Source organism: Eschrichtius robustus, chromosome 15, assembly GCF_028021215.1.
Source record: "Eschrichtius robustus isolate mEscRob2 chromosome 15, mEscRob2.pri, whole genome shotgun sequence".
Classification (NCBI taxonomy): domain Eukaryota; kingdom Metazoa; phylum Chordata; class Mammalia; order Artiodactyla; family Eschrichtiidae; genus Eschrichtius; species Eschrichtius robustus.
Window position 1 is genome coordinate 48828466 of NC_090838.1, and position 12241 is coordinate 48840706.

The window sequence follows — 12241 nt, forward strand, 5'->3', positions numbered from 1 at the left end:
AGTCCTGAACCCCATGTAGGGCTCCTCAGTCTGGGGGTCCTACAGTGGGAAGACAAACCACCAGAGCACTAGTATAGCTAATCATCAGGGAAATGCAAATCAAAACCATAGTGAGATAACACCTCACACATTTCAGAATGGCTACCATCAAAAAAAAAATTTTTTTTTAATTTAAAAAATAACAAGTGTTGGCAAGAATGCAGAGGAAAGAGAACCTTCTTACACTGTTGGTGGGAATGTAAATTGGTGCAGCCACTGTGGAAGACAGTATGGAGGTTTATCAAAAAGCTGAAAATTGAACTACCATATGACCCAGCAATTCCAAAAGAAACAAAAACACTAATTTGGAAAGATATATGTTACGTGTACCCCAGTGTTCACAGCAGCATTATTTACAATAGCCAAGATGTGGAAGCAACCTAAGTGTCCACCAGTGTCCATCAATAGATGAATGGATAAAGAAGAAAGAAGATGTGAGATATATATATATATATATAGATATACAGATATATAAATATATATAGTGGAATACTACTCAGCATTGAAAAAAGAATGAAATTTTGCCATTTGCAGGAACATGGATGTACTTGGAAGGCATTTGGATAAGTGAAATTAGTAAGACAGGGAGTTCCCTGGTAACGCAGTGGTTAAGAATCCACCTGCCAATGCAAGGGACACAGGTTCAAGCCCTGTTCCAGGAAGATCCCACATGCCAAGAAGCAAGTAAGCCCATGTGCCACTACTGAGCCTGCGCTCTAGAGCCCACAAGCCACAACTACTGAGCCCAAGTGCTGCAACTACTGAAGCCCGTGAACCTAGATCCCGTGCTCCGCAACAAGAGAAGTCACCGCAGTGAGAAGCCTGTGAAGAGTAGCCCCTGTTTGCCACAACTAGAGAAAGCCCGTGCACAGCAACAAAGACCCAATGCAGCCATAAATAAATAAATAAATAAATTTACATAAAAAAAGAAATTAGCAAGATAGAGAAAGACAAATACTATATGATATCACTTATATGTGGAATCTAAAAAATATGGCAAAGTAGTGAATATAACAAAAAAGAAGAGGACTCACAGATATGGTGAACAAACTAGTGGTTACCAGTCGGGAGAGGGGAGGGGGAGGGGCAATATAAGAATAGGGGATTAAGAGGTACAAACTATTATGTATAAAATGACCTACAACAATATATTGTACAGCACAAGAATACAGTCAATATTTTATAATAACTATAAATGGAGTACAACTTTTAAAAACTGTGAATCACTATACTGTACACCTGTAACATATAACATTGTACATCAACAATACCTCAGTTAAAACAAAGATTTTATTGTTCTCTGTTTGGTTATTAGTGGACAGCACATTTGTCAAAATATATGCATGCATACAGATTCTTATTATAGAGGTGAGCAAAATACTGCCTGCGGGCCAAATCTGACATGACATCTGGTTTTGTAAATAAGGTTTTATTGGAACACAGCCACACCTATTCATTAACATATTGTCTATGGCTGTTTTTGCATTTTAATACAGAGTTAAGAATTAAGACAGAAGCTGTACACTTGACAAATACTAAAATATTTTCTATCTGGTCCTTTATAAAAAAAAGTTGATGATGCCTGCACTAGTACATCAGAATTGACAATATAATTTCAAAGAAAACTGGAAAAAAATAGAATTGTTTCTGAATTTCCTTCTTAATCTTGTTGCTTCCTTTCATTTGTTCCTTTAACTTTCTTCCCTTAATTTAATTATGTATCTCTGAATGTTAAACTGTCCTTCTTAAAAATTAGTAGGATTTTCACTAACAGGTGTTTGCAATCTGATTAATAATTGGTTTCACCATTGTAGTAGTCATTTGAGCTGTACATAAGTATTCTGATTCTTTCCCCTCTGGGCACACAGTAGGAGTCCACTTCTTCACTGACTTGAAATCGGGTATAGCAATGTAACTTGGGTTGGCCAAGAAAATATGAATATAAATAAAACATTTTTTCCCAGACAGAAGTATAGACTTCCCAACATTATATTTTCCTACTATTGGGGCACCCAAATGGCCACTAAAGTCAGCGCCTCCTTGCTTATATGTAAAGATAAGGAGTGAGAAACAAGCTTTGTTGTTTTAAGCCACTGAGATGTTGGAACAATTCATTACCAGAAGCATAGCAAATTTATCTTGATTGATACAAAACTTTGTTCAAGGCATGGGATGTTACCATTACAAGGAATGGTGATTGGTGAGACAACAGTTTTTAGAGAATGGGAGGATGATAATCAGTGATAGGCAGTTACGAAACACTTGGTAAAATTCTCACTTATAATAACTTAAGAGATAGATAACGTACTAATGAGCTTATAGCTTTAGGTGAAGAGGCTGGAAAACAGTACGTTAAACATCATAAGTTGGTGATTACGGGATTCTTCTGACAAGATAATAATAGATACATGTAAATTCAGGAAATAAATGCTGTTTTCAAACAGTATTGAAAGGGAACAGAAGAAAATCCAGAGAGGTAGGGATTTACAGAGTTAGGAGGGAAAAAAAGGCTTTTGATCAATTTTTGAGCAATAAGTCAAATAAAATGAAAATAAAAGTCAAATAAGTCCAATAAAATTCAGCCTCACAGCAAAAGTAAATAAAAAATTTAACCTAGTCACCTAGTGTTATTTAAAACTTCTGAATGGGTTTAGGTGTTTCCAAGTTAGTTTTCTGAGTCTGACAAAATTGTTCAGAGAAAAAAAGACTAAGTGTGCAACTGTGCCACGTAATCTTGATAGGCAAGGAGTGTCACCTCTGGGAAGAAGATTTAGTGGTCACTGCACATTTCACAATGTCCTATTTTCCTGACCTTAGTGACCATAGAAGCATGTGTCAAAAATGAGTTGCCAACATCCTGGGTCCCTAAATCACTACATTGAATAGAACCCCTTGCTGATTCACAAGGTAGGATGAGAGTAGTAAACATTATTAAGCTACTGAGATTCTGGACTTTCTTTGTTTCTTCAGCATAGCATAGCCTATCCTGACTCCAACCATTGCTTACCTTAAAGATTTTATTATCTAACCTAAGATATACAGTGATTCCTAATGCCTTTAATTGGATACAAAAAAAAAGGTGATCCAGAATATCATAATTTTATTTGAATATTACATCAGAATATAATGTTTTGAAAACATTTCAAATAACAATTTTCAATGTGCTTTAGACAAAGATGGCCAGGAACACATGTACAGTTAGGCAAGTTGGGTTTAATACTCATTGTAGTGAGACAGAACACACACATGGGGGATAGTGGGGTCTCGGTAAGAAGGTGTTAAAAATACTTATTACAGGGTTTAGGCTTTAGCTGGCGATTTGGGGGACGGTCTACAGAAGTATGTTATCTCTAGATTGGTGCTATCAGAAAGCAGGGGTAATTCTATGATGAGTTATCTCAATAAATCCTATCTATAGGAAGAGAAGATTAGAAAAAGGATAAAGTTGTCATTGATAAATAAGTAATAGTTATTCATTTTGGCCAAGAGAGGAGGCATTTGGTGTTTTCTGGGTGGCAGAGTGGCTTTGTTTCTGTCTGTGCTTGGACAAAATTATGAAGTGGTCTTGCTTTGTCTCATTTATCTTGGTCTCAGAGTAACTTTGTCTGAGATTAGTACTATTTGAAATTATTTATATCTAATAGAATAACATGGCCTAGCTGTGAGTGCTAGAACAGTTTTCAAATGTCACAGACTGCTTTCTTTTTCAACCTGAAAATAAAAATTCAAATTTGAGATACCATTTGGTATCACCAAGAAAATAAATCAATCGTGGTTCTAGTAGGATAAAAATATTTCTTATATATGGTTTAAGTGTGCACATGTACAAATAAGATGACTATATTACAATATACTCCTTTTATGGAAGGGGAAAAGTTTCCTCTTGATATTAATAATGAGGTATACAAATTTCAGAAAAAGTATAATTTTTGTATCTTAAAATAAATAAAACATTATATATATTTCTAGAAAATTCATGATCTGTATGATGAGACAATGGTTGAGTTGATTTTGTTAAGACATTAGAAATGTCATTATTGATACTTTCTGTAAGAATTACTGTGTTTGGCTGGGAAGATACCTGAGTCCTGAGCCACTCGGTCTCAGTCTCTGAAGTATCACTAATATGATGAAAGCCGTATCAGCCTTCCTTTTTTGAAGATAAATATGAAAAAGACTAAAACAAAATGGAATCTATTCTTTTAAATAAATTAAATGGATGATTTAGACTTTGGGTACATAATACTGTCAAAATCACAAAGTGATTATTAAAACTTATGAAAATCTTAAACATTTAAAAAATATTTGTAGTGTGAATAGTCCCACTCAGTATTTTTGGGGGTTGTTTGAAAGCATTTCTATTTCAACATTAAAGTCTACACAAACACATTTATTTTTGTCTTTCCCTGAATTTCATTTAAAGGATAATAAAGGATAAAAATAAAACATAAGCCTACAAAAATAAAGGCAACCTGAAGAGAGCTTTCAGTGAACAAGATATTTCAATAAATTTCTTGAAGGTATAAAGTAAACTGAAAAGGAAACTGAAATATCTCAGGGTCAGAAGAAGGGTTACCAGATAAAATATAGAATGCCCAGTTAAATTTAATTTCAAATAAACAAGTTTGTTTTGTTTTGTTTTTTAGTGTAAGTATGTCCCATGCAATACTGGGTATTCTGTATTTTTAAAACTTTTATTCATTTATTTATTCTTATTTTTTAATAATCTGACAATCCTAGACACATGAAAGTTATTATTCTTAGAGAGATTCATGAAGACAGATAATTCATAAATCCCAAATAAGCACCAAAAAAAAACCCCCAAATAACAGTTTCAGAATAAGAAAGTAATCTTGGAAACGTAATTGCAATTGGAAATAGAAAGCTAAATAAAGGGCAAATAAATATAAAAAAGAAATTCTTCCAGAACCTGACAAAGAAATTGTACATACGAGGAAGAAAATGAAAGTTTGGTGCAGGGGGTGGCAAACTATGGCCTACTGCCATTTTCAGTTTGCCTTTGAACACTGTTCAAGGCAGTTAGCACTCTGAGTCCCAGAAACCAAGCCAGGGCATCCCCCTCTGCTCCCATTCCTACTCCACTTCCAGCTCCTGCCTTCGTCCCTAGCTAGCAAGCACAACAGTGCTCAAGCTTTGGACTGGTCACCCCCTGCATGTGGGGGACACTGTAGTTGGCAACTACTAAGCACCAAATGGTGGAATTTCAGTTAGGGACTCAGAGAATCAGCAAATTTCCTCATCTCCAGCCAGCTTCCCAAGTTGAGATAGCTGGGCTCTCCTAAGGAAGAGAAGGGCACACCTGGATTAGGTATCACTGAGGCAGTGAATGAAACTCAGGTGGCTTCCTGCTCCACCCTCACTTACCTCATCCACCACATTCCTTCCTCTCTGAATAGTGGCTCTTTGTGCTTCATCCCAAAAGTGTATCCAGTGTTTAGCAACTGAGTGCAAAGCATGCCTGCCACTTAATGGGATCTATCACAGGCAAATGGGAGTGGGCAGAGCCAGAGCTTCTCTCTTATTATGTAAGCACCACACAATATCCTTGATGTTGCCACTTCACTAACAAAGTCTGAAGTATTTACTATCTGGCACTTGACATAAAATGCTTTGCAAACCTCTGGTCTAGTGATCAATCAAAAGAGTAAAAAATGTGACTGAAAATAGTTTCATGAAGAAAAATGGGAAACCAGACAGGGATGGAACAATCAAAGAAATAATAGAAGAAAGTCTCTCAAAACTGAAAAAGGAAACACATCTTCAGTTTGAAAGGACCCTCCAAGTGTATATGAAAAGTGAAATGGAGGAAAATCTATATTATAAAGAGAAAAGCCTACATATTTCCTAGGGTAGGGGAAACTGGGAGAGGAAAAACAAGAATCAACTGCCATCAAACTTTTCATTAGCAATATCTGATACTGAAAGGTACAATCTTGAATACTTTCCAGTTGCTGAATTAAACTGTTGTCATCCTAAAGTTTCAACTCATCCTCATATTCATTAAAAATCACAACTAAGTGCAATGACAAAATTAAAATATTTTCAGACATGCAAGGTCACCTTTTTATATTATTTTATTTTATTTTTTTTAAATTTTCTTTTTATTGGTTTATAACATTATACAAGTTTCACTGTACAGTGTTACATTTCAACTTCTGTATACATTACAGTGTGCTCACCACCAAAGGTTTAGTTTCTGCCCATCACCATACAGTTGATCCCCTTTACCCATTTTGCCATACCCTCACACCCCATCCCCTCTGGTAACAATTACTCTGTTTTTTTGCATCTATGTGTTTGGTTTTTGTTTGGCTTGCTCATTTATTTTGTTTTTATATTCCACTTATGAGTGAAATAATGTGGTATTTGTCTTTCTCCATCTGACTTATTTCACTTAGCGTAATATTCTCAAAATCCATCCATGTTGTTGCAAATGGCAAGACTTCATTTTTTTTTTTTTTTTAAACTGAGTAGTATTCCATTGTATACATATGCTACATCTTCTTCATCCATTTGTCAGTTGATGGGCACTTAAGTTGTTTCCATATCTTGGCTATTGTAAATAATGCTGCAATGAACATAGGGGTGCATATACCTTTTTGAATTAGTGTTTTTGTATTTTTTGGATAAACACCCAGAGTGTAACAGTTGGATGGTATGGTAGTTCTATTCTTATTTTTTTGAGGAATCTCCATACTGTTTTCCTTAGTGGCTGCACCAATTACATTCCCATCAACAGTGTATGAGAGTTTTCTTTTCTCCATATCCTTGCCAACATTTGTTATTTCTTGCCTTTGTTTGATAATAGCCATTCTAAGGGGCATGAGGTAATATATCATTGTAGTTTTGATTTGCATTTTTTTAATAATTAGTGATGTTGAACATTCTATAATGTGCCTATTGGTCATCTGCATGTCTTCTTTGGAAGAATGTGTTCAGATCTTCTGCCCATTTATTAATTGGGCTGTTTGTTTTTTTGTTGTTAAGTTGTATAAGTTCTTTATATATTAGGAATATCAATATATTATTGGATATATGATTTGCAAATATCTTCTCCCATTCGGTAGGCTGTTTGTTTCATTTTGCTGATGGTTTTCTTTACTGTGTCAAAGCTTTTTAGTTTGATGTAGTACCATTTATTTATCTTTGCTTTTGTTTCCCTTGCCTGAGAAGACATATCTAGAAAGATATTACTAAGACCAATGTCAAAGAGTACTACCTATATTTTCTTCTAGGAGTTTTATGGTTTCAGGTCTGGCATTCAAGTCCTTAACCACTTTGAGGTGGGTTTTTGTGTATATTTCTGTGATATAGTGGTCTAGGTTCATTCTCTGACATGTGACTGTCCAGTTTTCCCAATACCATTTATTGAAAAGATTATCCTTTCTCTACTGTATGATCTTTGCTCCTTTGTCATATAATTGTCCATATACGTGTGGGTTTATTTGTGGGCTCTCAAATACTGTTCCATTGATCTATATGTCTGTTTTTCTGCCAGTATCATACTGTTTAAATTACTGCTAATACATGATGTTTTGTAATAATTTGAAATCAGGGAGCATGATACCTCCAGCTTTGTTCTTTTTTCTCAGAATTATTTTGGCTACTTGGGGTCTTATGTGGTTCCATATTAATTTCAGGATTTCTTTGTTCTATTTCTGTGAAAAATGTTATTCATATTTTGATAGGGAGTACACTGAATCTGAAGATTGCTTTAGGTAATATGTACATTTAAACAATGTTAATTCTTCCAATTCATGATCATGGAATATCTTTCCATTTCCTTGTGTCATCTTCAATTTATTTCAACAATGTCTGATAGTTTGCAGTATATAGATCTTTTACCTCCTTGGTTAAATTTATTACTAGGTATTTTATTCTTTTGTTGTGATTGTAATTGGGATTGTTCTCTTAATTTCTCTTTCTGCTACTTCATTATTAGTGTATAGAAATGCAACAGATTTTTGTACATTGATTTTGCACCCTGAAACTTCACTACATTTGTTCATTATTTCTAAAAGTTTTTTGGTGGCATCTTTAGGGTTTTTATAAATAAAATTATGTCATCCATAAATAGTGACAGTTTTAATTCTTCTTTTCCAATTTGAATGCTCTTTATTTCTTTTTCTTTCCTCATTGCTCTGGCTAGGGCTTCCAACAGTATGTTGAGTAAGAGTGGGCAGAGTGGGCATCCTTGTAAACCTTTAGCTAGATTCACTAAAAAATGAGAGAGGACTCATAAATAAAATAAGAAACAAAAGAGGAGACATAGCAATGGATACTACAGAAATACAAAGGATTATAAGAGAATATTATGAACAGCTATATGCCAACAAATTGGACAACCTAGAAGAAATGGATAAATTCTTAGAATCATACAACCTTCCAGGACTGAATCATGAAGAAATAGAAAATCTGAATAGGCCAATAACTAGTAAGGAGATTGAAACAGTAATCAAAAGCTCCCAAAAAACAAAAGTCTAGATGGCTTCACTGGCGAATTCTACCAAACATTCAATACCTATCTTTCTCAAACTATTCCAAAGAATTCAAGAGCAGGGAACACTTCCAAACTCATTTTATGAGGTCAGCATTACCCTAATACCAAAACCAGACAAGGATACTACCCAGAGAAGAAAATTATAGGCCAATCCCTCTGATGAACATAGATGCAAAAATCGTCAACAAAATGTTAGCAAACCAAATACAACAATACTTTAAAAAGATCATACACCATGATCAAGTGGAATTTATTCTAGAGATGCAAGGATGATTCAACATCCACAAATCAATTAACATGATACACTATATTAACAAAATAAAGGATTAAAAGTATATGATCATTTCGCTAGATGCAGAAAAAGCATTTGACAAGATTCAAGACCCATTTATGATAAAAACTCTCAATAAAATTGGTATAGAAAGAATGTACCTTAACATAATAAAGGCCATATGTGACAAATCCACAGCTAACGTCATACTCAATGGTGAAAAACTGAAAGCCATCTCTCCAACACCTTTTGTATACTCTGGGATACAAACCAAGGAAGAAGGCATAATAGAAAAGCAGCTAAAAGCACCACATAGGAGAACAGTGAGAAGAGAGTTACCCAAGGATAACAGGCTTAGGCTACACGAGCCCAGAATTGGCAGAGGATAGAGGATTCAGGAAGAGAAGTCTCTGCATGGGAAAATAATATTCTACAGAAAAATTTGTACAATTGAGAGCTTGGAAAAAATTGAGAATATGCTAAAATCTGTTAGGGAAGTGTAAAAGAAGAAAAATTTATTTGAACTTGACACGGCTCATTTTTCATTGAGTAAGAGTATTTGAACCATAAATAAATCAATATAATCATAGCACATGGTTTCCATGGCAAGGAAAAATATTTATAGTGCCAATATAATTTGAAATTGTTTATTTATTTTGTAACTTTCATATTCAGACATTAGTAAATCACAGAAGAATGAACTACAGCTATAAAACAAAATAGAGTTCTCTATAAAGTTCTCTGTGGAAAGATTAATGAAATGACTTGAATGTAAACCAGACTACTAGAACTAAAATAGAATGAGGAAGACGTAGGAGTTTCACTCAAATTCCTCAAAGAAAGAAGAGGTGGTTTCATTCCTAATATCTGAGTGGTTCAGAGAAGGGATATGAAAAGGCTGGGAGGCGAGGCATGTTCAAGGTTACATCATCAATATCCATAACTTTGTGAATACTTTAGAGACAATAACCTCCTGCTTTCAAGTGCAGTAACTTGAAAAGGAGAATCGTCTTACTGAAGTTGTTCAAAATGAACTTTTAAAAGGACATTTTAGCATGGCAATAGCGACAAGAGCTTTGATCGACTGACTGATTACTATGTTTGAAGCGTATAGTGATTTCTTTTTCAATTTCAATTTTCCCTCACAATGACCCTATAAAATGAGTATTACTATTTTAATTTCATATGTGGATGAAACTAAAGCTTGGAGAGCAATACTTTACCCAAGATTACACAGTTAACAACAAACAGAGTCAAGATGCAAATCTAGGTTTTTGTGCTTCCTGAGATACTGAATATACGAACGGAAAATGGCTAGACCATAAACGAACGTATGCCAATAGAACTCGGACCCGCAACCTCTGCAGCAATCATACCAGAATGGTCAAGACTAGGTCATTGCCAGCTCCCCTATTTTCCCCACTTCCACTTTTGTCCAACTTAGGACCAACCAGAGAAAGTAAAATAAGCTCTCCAACCCAATTACATAGCATATCCCACTTCTAGCTAGCCCACCTCCCTCTTCCCCATGCCAACAACCTCTAATCAGAGCCTACCCGAAGTCTTCTCTTTTTTACTATAAATCTTTTCCACTACCCTGCCTAACTTTGAGTCTTCACCAAAACAATTGATGGTAGTTGAATCCTTTGCTATAGCAAGCTCTGAATAAATATCCTTTGTCCTCATTTGGGTGGGTTTTGTTTATTTCCACATACCAAATGCTATAATTTCAGTTGCTATACAGTAACGTTTAGACTTCCAATGCAACAACTAGTTGCTAGTATTCTTAAAACTTGCTTTTGAAAGGCAAAATTTTCTAGGCAAAGATAAAAATGGAAAACATTTACAGGAGCTCCTCACCTTAGATAATTTGGGGTGGTAAATGATGGTAAAATAAAAACTGCAAACTGTTGTTCTAACCCTTAAATAGACTTGTGTTCTGAACTCATAGTTGGAGGAAAAGATCCAGGGCCAAATGACCTTTTATACTGTATTCCTTGGTTCCATTCTGCAGCTGGTATTGTTACAGATCAAAACAACCAGCAGTGCCCAGATGTAAGCTGCAGATGGTGTGTTAAAGCAAAGTGTTTTCTGGCTGTCTGATGGCTTTCCCTCTGCAAATGGAATGAAACACAGCAGGGACCCGAAGTAAGTACCTAAATATTTCCAATTAAAGCAAGGTGTATTGGCAAATAAAAAAGTTGAGGGGAAATGTTTAAAATAGTATCAATGTATGAGGTATGACTCAGACAAACTAGGAGAGATTCTACAGCCATCATTTCCAAGTACTTTGACTTCAGCATAGGATACCTTAAGCCACTCAGCACTTGATCTATTTCCAGAAGCCACCAGTATTTATTTCTCAACTGTTGTTTCTGGGAAAATCAGTTTCTCCAGAGCTTATGAAGTGTTCTCCAAAAAGTAGAGGGTAGTCTCTTTTCAAATGAAATGTGAACAACTGGGTTATACAACATTGTACAAGTTTCTTTCCCATACTACTTCCATAAGCTTTAAATATATAGGAGGCTATGACCTAAAAATGTTTCTAAATATTTTCACAGTTCATTCCATGGGAGTAGTGTTCAAAGAAACATAATTGAACTGATATGATCTTCCTCGGAAGCCATCTTAAAGCTTTAAATGCATTTCTATATTCCATTGCAATGAAGATATTACAGAATGCTGAGTCTGAGAAAGAGCCAATGAATTAACTTCAGAATTTTTGAACTAGGATAATGTGAAAGAAGGAAAGCTCTTATATGACAGTATAGAACAGTGATTAAAGGCTGAGGACATGGTACCAGCCTGCTAGGTTTGAATTGCTGGATTTGCTGCTTTGTGGCTTTAGGCATATTATTAATTACATTATGCCTTAGTTTCTTCTTCTATTGAAAGTTATTGAGAGGACTGAATAAGTTAGCATATGTAAAGTGCTAAGAATGTTACCTAATTCATACTTTTCATTATCATTGCCATAATTTATTTACTATTCTCTAGGAAATTTGAGCAGTAGACCTTGGACTATTCTGGCCACACCCTTTCCTCTGAGTTTACTGTAAACAAGTTAGTTTTTGATGCTATGAAAAATTGGGGTCAGAAAATTTTTTTTTTAAATCTCAATGTGTTCTGTTTGGGGAAGGCTGTCAAAGGAGGTAGGGGCTCATATACAAGTCATACATTTCAATCCCTTAGCATTCTTACTCCCAATAAAGAGACAGCTTAAATCCTCTGCCAAATGAATACCCACTACATTATACCTCCCTCCTCAAGATGTTTTTCTTCTATAGACCTATGCTGAAAACTGCAGCAAGGTGCAAGTTGCTCTGAGGGTCACCTCCCTGGGGTAACTCTGACACCATTTGAAGCATACAGAGCCTCTAGGAAGTCTAGGGGGTTCATTTCCCTACTGC